Below are 15,267 nucleotides of genomic sequence, written 5' to 3' on the forward strand. Positions count from 1 at the left end.
CTCCTTGAGAAGAGCAACTCCAAGACACATAATTGTCAGATTCACCAAAGTTGAAATGAAAGAAAAAATGTTAAGGGCAGCCAGAGAGAAAGGTCGGGTTACCCACAAAGGGAAGCCCACCAGACTAACAGCGGATCTCTCGGCAGAAACTCTACAAGCCAGAAGAGAGTGGGGGCCAATATTCAACATTCTTAAAGAAAAGAATTTTCAACCCAGAATTTCATATCCAGCCAAACTAAGCTTCATAAGTGAAGGAGAAATAAAATCCTTTACAGACAAGCAAATGCTGAGAGATTTTGTCACCACCAGGCCTGCCCTACAAGAGCTCCTGAAGGAAGCACTAAACATGGAAAGGAACAACTGGTACCAGCCACTGCAAAAACATGCCAAATTGTAAAGACCATCGAGGCTAGGAAGAGACTGCATCAACTAACGAGCAAAATAGCCAGCTAACATCATAATGATAGGATCAAATTCACACATAACAATATTAACCTTAAATGTAAATGGGCTAAATGCTCCAATTAAAAGACACAGACTGGCAAATTGGATAAAGAGTCAAGTGTGCTGAATAAAGCCATCAGTGTGCTGTATTCAGGAAACCCATCTCATGTGCAGAGACACATATAGGCTCAAAATAAAGGGATGGAGGAAGATCTACCAAGCAAATGGAAAACAAAAAAAAAGCAGGGGTTGCAATCCTAGTCTCTCATAAAACAGACTTTAAACCAACAAAGATCAAAAGAGACAAAGAAGGCCATTACATAATGGGAAAGGGATCAATTCAACAAGAAGAGCTAACTATCCTAAATATATATGCACCCAATACAGGAGGACCCAGATTCATAAAGCAAGTCCTTAGGGACCTACCAAGAGACTTAGACTCCCACACAATAGTAATGGGAGACTTTAACACCCCACTGTCAACATTAGACAGATCAACGAGACAGAAAGTTAACAACGATATCCAGGAATTGAACTCAGCTCTGCACCAAGTGGACCTAACAGACATCTACAGAACTCTCCACCACAAATCAACAGAATATATATTCTTCTCAGCACCACACCACACCTATTCCAAAATTGACCACATAGTTGGAAGTAAAGCACTCCTCAGCAAATGTAAAAGAGCAGAAATTATAACAAACTGTCTCTCAGACCACAGTGCAATCAAACTAGATCTCAGGATTAAGAAACGCACTCAAAACCACTCAATTACATGGAAACTGAACAACCTGCTCCTGAATGACTACTGGGTACATAACGAAATGAAGGCAGAAATAAAGATGTTCTTTGAAACCAACGAGAACAAAGACACAACATACTAGAATCTCTGGGACACATTTCAAAGCAGTGTGTAGAGGGAAATTTATAGCACTAAATGCCCACAAGAGAAAGCAGGAAAGATCCAAAATTGACACCCTAACATCACAATTAAAAGAACTAGAGAAGCAAGAGCAAACACATTCAAACGCTAGCAGAAGGCAAGAAATAACTAAGATCAGAGCAGAACTGAAAGAGAGACGTAAAAAACCCTTCAAAAAATAAATGAATCCAGGAGCTGGTTTTTTGAAAAGATCAACAAAATTGATGGACCGCTAGCAAGACTAATAAAGAAGAAAAGAGAGAAGAATCAAATAGATGAAATAAAAAACGATAAAGGGGATATCACCACCAATCCCACAGAAATGCAAACTACCATCAGATAATACTATAAACACCTCTATGCAAATAAACTAGAAAATCTAGAAGAAATGGATAAATTCCTCCACACATACACCCTCCCAAGACTAAACCAGGAAGAAGCTGAATCTCTGAATAGACCAATAACAGGATCTGAAATTGAGGCAATAATTAATAGCTTACCAACCAAAAAAAGTCCAGGACCAGACAGATTCACAGCTGAATTCTACCAGAGGTACAAGGAGAAGCTGGTGCCATTCCTTCTGAAACTATTCCAGTCAACAGAAAAAGAGGGAATCCTCCCTAATTCCATGAGTGACTGTACCTGGAGGAGAAGTACACTTCTGCCCAAATACTGCACTTTTCCCATGGTCTTTGCAACCGGCAGACCAGGAGATCCCCTCCCATGCCTGGCTCGGCATGTCCTACACCGACGGAGCCTTGCTCGCTGCTAGTGAAGCAGTCTGAGATCAACCAAGCAGGAGCTTGGTGGGGAGAGGGGCATCTGCCACTACTGAGGCTTGAGTAGGCAGTTCTACGCTCACAGTGTAAACAAAGCGGCAGGGAAGCACAAACTGGGTGGAGCCCACCACAACTCAGCAAACTCTACTGCCTCTCCAGATTTCACCTCTGGGGACAGGGCATATCTGAACAAAAGGCCGCAGACAGCTTCTCCAGGCTTAAACGTCCCTACCTGACAGCGCTGAAGAGAGCAGTGGTTCTCCTAGCACAGCATTCGAGCTCCAGTAATGGAAAGACTGCTTCCTCAAGTGGGTCCCTGACCCCCATGTAGCCTGACTGGGAGACATCTCCCAGTAGGGGCTGATAGACACCTCATACAGGCGGGTGCCCCTCTGGGACAAAGCTTCCAGAGGAAGGAACAGGAAGCAATCTTTGCAGTTCTGCAGCCTGTGCTGGTGATACCCAGACAAACAGGGTCTGGAGTGGACCTTCAGAAAACTCCAACAAACCTGCAGCTGAGGAGTTTGTCTGTTAGAAGGAAAACTAACAAACAGAAAGGAATAGCATCAACATCAACAAAAAGGACACCTACACCAAAACCCATCTATAGGTCACCAACATCAAAGATCAAAGATAGATAAAACCACAAAGATGGAGAGAAACCAGAGCAGAAAGGCTGAAAATTCCAAAAACCAGAATGCCTCTTCTCCTCCAAAGGAACGTAAACTCTTCGCCAGCAAGGGAACAAAACTCATTGGAGAATGAGTTTGATGAATTGACAGAAGTAGGCTTCAGAAGGTTGATAATAACAAATTTCTCCAAGCTAAAGGAGCATGTTCTAACCCATCGCAAGGAAGCTAAAAACGTTGAAAAATGATTAGATGAATGACTAACTAGAATAACCAGTGTAGAGAAGAGCTTAAATGACCTGATGGACCTGAAAACCACAGTACAAGAAATTTGAGAAGTATACACAAGCTTCAATAGTCGATTCAATCAAGCAGAAGAAAGGATATCAGTGATTGAAGATCAAATTAATGAAATAAAGTGAGAAGACAAGATTAGAGAATAAAGAGTGAAAAGAAATGAACAAAGCCTCCAAGAAATATGGGACTATGTGAAAAGACCAAATCTACGTTTGATTGGTGTACCTGAAAGTGACGGGGAGAATGGAAACAAGTTGGAAAACACTCTTCAGGATATTATCCAGGAGAACTTCCCAAACCTAGCAAGACAGGCCAACATTCAAATTCAGGAAATACAGAGAACGCCACTAAGATATTCCTTGAGAAGAGCAACCCCAAGACACATAACTGTCAGATTCACCAAGGTTGAAATGAAGGAAAAAACGTTAAGGGCAGCCAGAGAGAAAGGTTGGGTTACACACAAAGGGAAGCCCATCAGACTAACAGTGGATCTCTCAGCAGAAACTCTACAAGCCAGAAGAGTGGGGGCCAATATTCAACATTCTTAAAAAAAAAAAAAAGAACTTGCAACCCAGAATTTCATATCCAGCCAAACTAAGCTTCATAAGTGAAGGAGAAATAAAATCCTTTACAGACAAGCAAATGCTGAGAGCTTTTTGTCACCACCAGGCCCGCCTTACAAGAGCTCCTGAAGGAAGCACTAAACATGGAAAGGAACAACTGGTACCAGCCACTGCAAAAACATGCCAAACTGTAAAGACCATCAACGCTATGAAGAAACTACATCAATTAACAGGCAAAATAACCAGCTAGCATCATAATGACAGGATCAAATTCACACATAACAATATTAACCTTAAATGTAAATGGGCTAAATGCTCCAATTAAAAGACACAGACTGGCAAACTGGATAAAGGGTCAAGACCCATCAGTGTGCTGTATTCAGGAGAGCCATCTCATGTGCAGAGACACACATAGGCTCAAAATAACGGGTTGGAGGAGGACCTAACAAGCAAATGGAAAGCAAAAAAAAAGCAGGGGTTGCAATCCTGGTCTCTGATAAAACAGACTTTAAACCAACAAAGATCAAAAGAGACAAAGAAGACCATTACATAATGGTAATGGGATCAATTCAACAAGAAGAGCTAACTATCCTAAATATATATGCACCCAATACAGGAGCACCCAGATTCATAAAGCAAGTTCCTAGAGACCTGCAAACAGACTTAGACTCCCACACAATAATAATGGGAGACTTTAACACCCCACTGTCAATATTAGACAGATCAACAAGTCAGAAAATTAACAAGGATATCCAAGACTTGAATTCAGCTCTGAACCAAGCAGACCTAATAGACATCTACAGAACTTTCCACTCCAAATCAACAGAATATACATTCTTCTCAGCACCACATCACACTTATTCTAAAATTGACCACATAATTGGAAGTAAAACACTCATCAGCAAATGTAATAGAACAGAAATAACAAACTATCTCTCAGACCGCAGTGCAATCAAATTAGAACTCAGGATTAAGAATCTCACTCAAAACCATACAACTACATGGAAACTGAACAACCTGCTCCTGAATGCCTACTGGGTAAATAAAGAAATGAAGGCAGAAATAAAGATGTTCTTTGAAACCAATGAAAAAAAACACACAATGTGCCAGAATCTCTGGGACACATTTAATGCAGTGTGTAGAGGGAAATTTGTAGCACTAAGTACCCACAAGAGAAAGCAGGAGAGATCTAAAATCGACACCCTAACATCACAACTAAATGAACTAGAGAAGCAAGAGCAAACAAATTCAAAAGCTAGTAGAAGGCAAGAAATAACTAAGATTAGAGCAGAACTGAAGAAGATAGAGACACAAAAAAACCTTCAAAAAATCAATGAATCCAGGAGCTGGTTTTCTGAAATATCAACAAAATAGATAGACTGCTAGCAAGACGAATAAAAAAGAAAGGAGAGAAGAGTCAAATAGACACAATAAAAAGTGATAAAGGGGATATCACCACCGATTCGACAGACATACAAACTACCATCAGAGAATACTATAAACACTTCTATGCAAATAGAAAAACAGGATAAATTCCTGGACATATATACCCTCCAAAGACTAAACCAGGAAGAAGTTGAATCTCTGAATAGACTAATAACAGGTTCTGAAATTGAGGCAATGATTAATAGCCTATCAACCAAAAAAAAGTTCAGGACCAGACAGATTCACAGCCAAATTCTACCAGAGGTACAAAGAGGAGCTCGTACCATTCCTTCTGAAACTTTTCCAATCAATAGAAAAAGAGGGAGTCCTCCCTAACTCATTTTATGAGGCCAGCATCATCCTGATACCAAAGCCTGGCAGAGACACAACAACAACAACAACAACAAAAAATAAAACCAGGATTTTAGGCCAGTATCTCTGATGCACATCGAAACACAACCCTCAATAAAATACTGGCAAACCAAATCCAGCAGCAAATCAAAAAGCATATCCACCACGATCAAGTTGGCTTCATCCCTGGGATGCCAGGCTGGTTCAACATACGCAAACCAATAAACGTAATCCATCACATAAACAGAACCAATGACAAAAAACACATGATTATCTCAATAGATGCAGAAAAGGCCTTCGACAAAATTCAACAGCCTTTCATGCTAACAACTCTCAATAAACTAGGTATCAATGGAACATATCTCAAAATAATTAGAGCTATTTATGACAAACCCATAGCCAATATCATACTGAATGGGCAAAAACTGGAAGCATTCCCTTTGAAAACTGGCACAAGACAAGGATGCCCTCTCTCACCACTCCTATTCAACATAGTATTGGAAGTTCTGGCCAGGGCAGTCAGGCAAGAAAAAGCAATAAAGGGTATTCAAATGGGAAAAGAGGAAGTCACATTGTCTCTGTTTGCAGATGACATGATTGTATATTTAGAAAACCCCATTGTCTCAGCCCAAAATCTCCTTAAGCTGATAAGCAACTTCAGCAGTCTCAGGATACAAAATCAACATGCAAAAATCACAAGCATTCCTATACACCAATAACAGACAAACAGAGAGCCAAATCATGAGTGAACTCTCATTCACAATTGCTAAAAAGAGAATAAAATACCTAGGAATCCAACTTACAAGGGATGTGAAGGACCTCTTCAAGGAGAACTACAAATCACTGCTCAAGGAAATCAGAGAGGACACAAACAAACGGAAAAACATTCCATGCTCATGAATAGGAAGAATCAATATGGTGAAAATGACCATACTGCCCAAAGTAATTTATAGATTCAATGCTATCCCCATCAAGCTACCAATGACTTTCTTCACAGAATTGGAAAAAACTACTTTAAACTTCATATGGAACCAAAAAAGAGCCCGCATAGCCAAGACAGTCTTGGGTAAGAAGAACAAAGCTGGAGGCATCACACTACCTGACTTAAACTTTACTACAAGGCTACAGTAACCAAAACAGCATGGTACTGGTACCAAAACAGATATATAGACCAATGAATGAGAACGGAGGCCTCAGAAATAACACCACACATCTACCACCATCTGATCTTTGACAAACCTGACACAAACAAGCAATGGGGAAAAGATTCCCTTTTTAATAAATGCTGTTGGGAAAACTGGCTAGCCATATGCAGAAAACTGAAACTGGACCCCTTCCTTAGACCTTATACAAAAATCAACTCAAGATGGATCAAAGACTTAAACGTACGACCTAGGACCATAAAAATCCTAGAAGAAAACCTAGCCAATACCTTTCAGGACACAGGCATGGGCAAAGACTTCATGTCTAAAATACCAAAAGCAATGGCAACAAAAACGAAAATTGACAAATGGGATCTAATTAAACTAAAGAGCTTCTTCACAGCAAAAGAAACTATCATCAGAGTGAACAGGCAACGTACAGAATGGGAGAAAATTTTTGCAATCCATCCATCTGACCAAGGGCTAATATCCAGAATCTACAAAGAACTTAAACAAATCTACAAGAAAAAAGCAAACAACCTCATCAAAAAATGGGCAAAGGATATGAGCAGATGCTTCTCAAAAGAAGACAATTAAACAGCCAACAGACATATGAAAAAATGTACATCATCACTGTTCATTAGAGAAATGTAAATCAAAACCACAATGAGATACCATCTCACACCAGTTAGAATGGCGATCATTAAAGTCAGGAAACAACAGATGCTGGAGAGGTTGTGGAAAAATATGAATGCTTTTACACTGTTGATGGGAGTGTAAATTAGTTCAACCATTGTGGAAGACAGCATCATGATTCCTTAAGGATCTAGAACTAGAAATACCATTTGACCCAGCAAATCTCATTACTGGGCATATACTCAAAGGATTATAAATAATTCTACGATAAAGACACATGCACACGTGTGTTTACTGCAGTGCTATTCACAATAGCAAAGACTTGGAACCAACCCAAATGTCCATCAATGATAGACTGGATTAAGAAAATGTGGCACATATACACCATGGAATACCATGCAGCCATAAAAATGATGAGTTCATGTCCTTTGCAGGGACATGGATGAAGCTGGAAACCATCATTCTCAGCAAATATCACAAGATCAGAAAACCAAACACCACATGTTCTCACTCACATGTGGGAGTTGAACATTGAGAACACATGGACACAGGGAGGGGAACATCACACACCGGGGCCTTTGGAGGGTGGGGGGCTAGGGGAGGAATAACATTAGGAGAAATACCTAACATAGGTGACGGGTTGATGGGTGCAGCAAACCACCATAGCACGTGTATACCTATGTAACAAAACTGCACGTTCTGCACATGTAACCCAGAACTTAAAGTATAATAAAGAAAAAACAAAGAAATTGATTTAAAAACATGAAAACAAAAGAGGACACAAAAGAGAGACCCGTGTTCACCCTGGACCACACTGTGAGTCTTGGAGTGCCAGAGTCCCCATCTCCATCTAGACAGTTTTATTGTACTTTAATCTACAATCGCATCTCTCAGAGTAGAGTGGCCACAATTACTTTAGGCCCAGCCACTCAGCCTTGGGAAAACTGACTCCAAGAAGAAAGAGAAGAAGAATGGTGGCTTAAGAAAACACAAATGTTGGCTGGGCACAGTGGCTCACGCCTGTAATCCTAGCACTTTGGGAGGCTGAAGCAGGCAGATTACCTGAGCTCCGGAGTTTGAGACCAGCCTGGGCAACATGGTGTAACCCCGTCTTTACTGAAATACAAAAAAATAGCCGGGCATCCAGCATGTGCCTGTAGTCCCAGCTACTCGGGAGGCTGAGGTAGGAGAATTGCTTGAACCCAGGAGGCACAGGTTGCAATGAGCAGAGATCACTCACTCCGCTTTTTATGAGACTCCGTCTCATAAAAAATAAAAAAGAAAAAAGAAAACACAAATGTTTCCTCTCACAGTTCTGGAGCCCAAAAGTCTGGAGTCAAGGCATCAGCAGAACAATGCTGCCTCCAGAGGCTTTTGGGAAGCACCCGGGCCTGGCTTCAAGGCTTTGCAGCCATTCACTCTCTTTGGCTTGAGGCTACATCACTCCAGTCTCTGCCTCCATCTTCACATCAGCTTCTCCTCTCTGTGCAAAATCTCTTGTCTCTGTTTTAAGGACACGTGTGACTGGATTCAGGGCCCACCTGGATAATCCAGCATAATCTCCCCCCCCCCCTTAGCCTAATCATATCTGCAAAAACACGTTTTCTTTACAAGGTAACATTTATAGGCTCCAGGGATTAAAATCTGACATGTTTGGTTAACTATTAATTGGCCTACTACAAGTACCCTACTGTGAAGAATTTCATTTCTTGATGTTTTCCTCGTAGATCCTCTTAAAGGTCATACTTATCACACAGATTTAAGTTTTCAACTCACACCCTTTAATTTCCTTTAATTGTCCCACAACTTCCCAGCAAAGTAAGTCAGATACACTCCTATCACCCTGTGAGTGGTGTTGATAATGCAATGGAGAATAAAGGAAGATGGCAACAATGGAAAGGATGCCTCGTCCTGATCAAACTCCCTGCTTATCCTATGGAGGGGAGCAGCCGTGTATCAGTGAGATGTGCCTAAGGGTTCCAGGCAGTGACCAGCAGCCACAAGGTGAGTGAGGGTCCACGGCAGAGCTGAAAGCAACAGAGAAAACACGAGATGCTAAAGATCATTTTCTAGATTGATATCCCAGCAGTGGTTGCAAATAACAGCTTCCAATTTCCCACCCTAGGTTTGAGCAAATTGGCACTGGAAGGGGAATACAGGTAAATTCTTATGTGGCATAAGTTTCCTAAATGGCTTCTAATAAAGACTTTTACTTTAAGGCTTAACTGCTTTAATAATAATATTGCTTCCATCCTCTTTCCCCCCTCCCAGTTCCCATTTCCCACATCTCTGTCTCTCTCTTTCTCTTTCTCCCTCTTTCTGTCTCTTCCTCTTTCTCTGTTTCTCTCTCTCTCACACACACACACGCACACACACCCCACAGCCCCTAGCCTCCTGCCAGAAACAGTTAAACAAGGCTATCCAAAATTATCCACTCCTGCCTCTCTTCTCACCACCACCATTACAAGCATCACTCAGAACCAAAAGAAAAAAAAGTAGCTTGATTCCACACAATATGTAACCATGGAAAATGACTGATTGAGATATAGTGCATTATGTGTGCTGCCAATGGTGATATTGTAATAGTAAATTCATCATCCTGACACGTTCATAATGTCTGACACTGCTGTCCTATTATGTCCCGTGCTACAGCGCTGCAACCCACATTGTGTAACTCAGGGAGACACATCACAAGGAGCAGAGCAGCCTCACCCCTTACCCTCACCTAAATGCTCTATTTATCCACCACGTGCTGGTACAACTGGAACACTGCCGGGTGAGGAAAAGGAAGTGCACAAGGACAAGGTCAAAGAGGCACTAGCACCTGATTAAAATGGAAGCTAAATAGCTTTTCTCATCTCAGCTTTTCGAGGAGGCTCTCTGAGCAATGCCATCAACATCAGCTGCGCCAGAGCTGATGAATAGGCCGATGGCAAAGGACTCTGTGAAGCAAAGGAGATTTTCCTGAATGATGCAGTTACTTGTAGACAAGAATGACTCTCACCCCCTCAACACCAATGAGTTAATAGCCCACAGTAAGCCAGGGAAGTCAAGTGTCAAGGGAAACCCATACAGCCCACCCCTGTCCCTCCATTACCCACCCCCAACACAGCAAAAAAAAAAAAAAAAACCGCACACATATACACAGTAGTTTTTAAGTGTCCAATCTTTTGGCTCCCTGGACCACAATGGAAGAAGAATAATTGTTTCCGGCCACACATAAAATACACTAACACTAATGACAGCTGATGAGCTGAAAAAAAATCGCAAAAAAAATCATAATGTTTTAAGAAAGTTTATGAATTTGTGTTGGACCACATTCAAAGCTGTCCTGGGCCACATGCAGCCCGCAGGTGGTGGGTTGGACAAGCTTGTTTTAAATGATGATCACAAAATACTTGTGTTTACTGAGCAAAACCCATTGTCTTCATTTGGGTTCTCTGTGACATTTGGTTCCCCTGCCACTCATTCTCTCAACAGACCCCATGGCAACAATTCAAATGCAATAAGTTTCTAGAGGAGGCACAAGAAACACTACCTCCAGTAGGTGGGTGGAAAGTGAGAGAAGGAAGGAAAGGCTACAAATAAAGGCTGTGTCCTCAAGCAGCTACCACTGGGAGTGAATGGAGCTGAATCCTATGGGAAAGGGGAAATGGTATAAAACACCTACCTAGGGTGTCTCCCCAGAGAGGCAAGGGGGCTTGGGTATTTGTCCTCAGACTCCCATCACTCATTGGTTGAGGGCTACTCCCTGGAGGGATTAATTTCTGAGCATTTCCAGTTTGCTGTGGACAGGCCACTAATTCCAGCTTACTAGGTTCAATGCACATTGCCTCACAACGGTTCCCTAGGAACTACAGATTAAATCAGTGAAGTAGATGGCTGCTAACTCCAAATCCTAAAAACAAGTCATAGAAGATAAAAAGAAAAAACAAAAACAAAAACAAAAACTCTGCCAACACACAAAACTGAAGTGCTCTGCTAAGACTCATTTTCCAAAAGAGGCTTCATTATTTTTGATAGTATTATAGTTCTAGGTAGCATGCTATGCACTTTGGATACTAGAAAGACTTGTACCCATTGGCTTAATTTTGCACTAGAACAAGTGTAAGAGATTTTTCTCATGTTGCTCAAACAGCTCCATTTTCAGCTAGCCAATGTGAGGTTGACTGTAAAGGAAACTGTGAAAGAGACTAAGTTTGCTTTAGTGTTCTGTCTCCTCTCTCTGGCTCTTTCCCCTTCTCCTGGAGCTCCTTCCTCACCCATTAGGCACCCAGACCCATTCCCGTCAAAAACAGCTATCAGGGAAAGTTCTGATATCAGTCGTTTTTCCATAAGTGCAAATGTATGCTCTCATTCATTCAACAAATATTTAATAAGCAAATTATTTTACGCTTGACAGTCTGCTGGATGTTGCAGACATGGAAGTATAACTTGCAGTCTGCACAGCATGATACGTGCCAGAATTGAGACATGGATTGGTATCAGAGTACTGGAGAGTTGTTGCTAAGAAGTGTATCTTCAATTAGTGATTGAAAGTTTTTGTCCCTTGTTAAATGCATTTCACACATCAGTAAACAGGCAAAAAAGATAGGGGAATGGAAGGAAGCCCCATGCCCCTAATCCTTAATCTTACATTGTAGCTACAGAGAAGTCAAGCATTTGGGCCATTTTCTATCCCACCTACATATAGAGCTGGCCTGTGGCCATAGCCTGCAGAACAAATAGAAAACAAGCAGCAAACAGCAAAGCAAGCATCTGCTCCTGAAATTCCTGCTGTGCCTAAAGGATGTTTTTGAATTTGCTTGCATACTCCAGAAAAAAATGAGATTTCCTATTTATATATGAATTAGACATTCAATTAATAATGCTCTCGTAGGTTATTATTCAATGTAGAGATTTCCTCTGTATTTCTGCCTAACACCTGTTTGGTTTCCCTATCCCTGCATCACGTGTTGAAGAATCAGAGCCAAAGCTCTAAGAAAAGTCTCTGTGCCTAGTATTTCTGCATCTGTAAAAGGAAGATAATAATATCTCACAGTGAAGTCAAGAGAATTAAATGAGACCATGTAAAGGACCTAGATCAACATCCTATACGAGGAAGGCAATCAGTAGTGGGAGGAGTTTGGAAAAGCAGGTTTGGAGAGTTTATTTTTCCTAACAAGCTCCAGGCTTGTCTGAGAGATTACAATAAAATCTTATGCTGTGTTTTGTAGGTACAGTTATCCAGTACTCACTGATTTCTTAGGAAGAAAATAAGCAGGCCCTTGAACATACAGATGTGCTACAGGCGAGGATGTTCATCTAACTGCCTAACTGCAAAGAAGGCTCAGGTAGGCTGATTGTCAGTAAATAATCAGAGTCCAGGGACTGCCATATTGGGTTACACTCAAACACAACTAAGAGGAGGATCCCAGGCCTTCGGCTTACACATACATCTGCACACACCCACACACACACCCCCATCCAACAAACACTTCTTAATTAAGTTGAGTTTTTAAGTTTTGTAAGAAATATTTATGGTTTTTTTTGTTGTAAACAAACATGACTGCACCCCTTTTTGTTGGTGTCAATTGCAATGTTGGAATTATCTTCTATACCAGAAGAACATTTTACATTTTGCAAGCCAAGAGGCAATGTCCTCAGTTCTTAAACAAGTGTTCTAATAGAAAGGCCAACAGTCTTTTTAAATTTTACATTTAACAATGTAAAAACCATTCATAGCTCAAGGCCTAGATTTACCCCAAGGGCCCATAATTTGCTAACCTTGTACTTTTAAAAAGGTGAAGCTAAGAATTTCAACTGTTGTATTACTTTTCAAATTTCAATGTAAATGAGAATGGACTTCCTTTCTAACAGACATTGTCACCAAACAGACCAGGAGATATGTTGTACTAGCACTCACCCACAAAATATGGTCTGTAATTTCTAATATGGCTCTAGCCCCAAAATATATCCCATTTCCACCTGAAATGGCCCATCTACTATTGCCTAGATCCTCCATTCCAAACTTCACCTTTCAGTACTAAATAACTCTTTTTTTTTTTAAGAAACCATCTAAAGGGACAGTACCTTAAGTCACTAAAATTTTAACAATAATTTTTATTTTCTCACATGGGAATCTGTATTTTATTTATTCATTTTTTTTTTTTGAGACAGGGTCTCGCACGGTCGCCCAGGTTGGAGTGCAATGGTGCAATCTTGGCGGAGTGCAATGGTGCAATCTTGGCTCATTGCAACCTCCTCCTCCTGGGTTCAAGTGATTCTCCTGCCACAGCCTCCTGTTTAGCTGAGACTACAGACATGTGCCACCTTGCCCAGCTAAATTTTGTATTTTTAGTAGAGACAGGGTTTCACCATGTCAGCCAGGCTGGTCTCGAACTCCTGACCTCAGGTGATCCACCTCAGTCAGCCTCCTAAAGTGCTGAGATTACAGGCATGAGCCACCGCGCCTGGCATCATATGAGAATCTTGAACAATGAATGCAAAATAAAAGAACACCAAAAGAAGAGAGAGGGAACAAGGGTTGTTCCCAACAGAAATTTGGAATGTTTCCTAATTCCAGATCAATTTAAAAAAAAAAAAAAAACGGTTAGTGATGGGGCAGTGCTATTCTGATACATCTGCATTTCTTACCTGCTTTCCCTAAGGGAAACAGAATAAGCATGTTAAGCATGCAGTCTCTGGAGACTGTATCTAGTTCTCACCAGCAGTATAATCTTGGGCAAGTCACTGAACCTAAATGAGCCTCTGTTCAACTTTCTGAAAAATGGCAGTAGTTCTAGGATTTATCTCAGAGTGTTGTTGTAACAATTAAATAAGATGCATATATGAAGAACACTTGGAATAGGATTGGCACATAGAGTCACAATGAGTGATAGCAATAATCGTTTTAACAGTTGTTCTCAGATTTTAGTGCAAAATAATAAATACAGAATTTGTTTAAAATTTCTACTTCCATGCCTACTGGAAATTTCTACTTCCGTCCTTTCAGAAGGTCTGAAGTGGGGCCCAGGAATATGCATTTTAATAGGAATGTCAGATTATCTTGATGTCAATGATATAGGACCATACTTTTTAAAAAATAATGCCCTACAAAACAAATCAATAATGTTAAAAGTCAAAATAGTGATCACATGAGAGGATGTGGGAGAGGGTAGTGATTAGGAGAAAGTTCAAGGAGACTGTAAGGTGCAGGTAATGGTCTACAACTTGGCGCAGGTGTTGCCTACATGGATATGTTAACCTTATAATAATTTATCAAGTTGCACACACAATTTTCTGTATATGTTTTTTTCTTAATAAAAAAATAAAAATATAAAACCACAACTAAAGTAACGACACAATCAAACCAGTGCCCTCTGTCTGTGGTTCTTGTCTCTGCTGAATATTAAATTCATCTGGGGAATATATAACAAACATCCTTGCTCCAATGTTAATAAACATTAAGTCCACAACTCTCAGAAATTCCGATTTGATCAATCTGGTTTGGGGCTCAGCCATCGGTATATTTTTAAAACTCCTCACGTGATTCTATCCTTTGCAGCCACAGTTGAGAACCAATGTGTTATACCAGCATTCTCCAACCTTACCGTACATCAGACTTACCTAAAGGGCCTATTAAAATACCAATGATTGGCCCCCCACTTCTGGAGTTTCTGAGTAAATGGGTCTAGGATAGAGCCTGAGAGTTTGCATTTCTAACACCTCAGGTAATGCTGATGCTACTGATCCACAGAACACAGGCCACACTTTAAGAACCATCGACTTTTGCTTACTTTCCTAATAAGGTTAAACCTGTAACACTTAACCCTCTCTTCCTCATTCCCCCAATAATCCTTATCAATAAAGAGTTAATACTCCTCAAATGTTTACAATCTATATCCCAGGAATCACTGCACTGTGTCTACAGTTATCACATGCAGGTAGTTCTGACATCATAACTTTTTGTTAAACTAGCAAACATTCTTTCATTTGACTATTCATACATTCCATACACAGACATTAAGGTGCCCCTAAAATGTACCACTGAGCTGTGTGCAGACCTGGCTTTCTAGTCCTCACACTAGAACAAAACTC

Source organism: Pongo pygmaeus, chromosome 3, assembly GCF_028885625.2.
Source record: "Pongo pygmaeus isolate AG05252 chromosome 3, NHGRI_mPonPyg2-v2.0_pri, whole genome shotgun sequence".
NCBI lineage: Eukaryota > Metazoa > Chordata > Mammalia > Primates > Hominidae > Pongo > Pongo pygmaeus.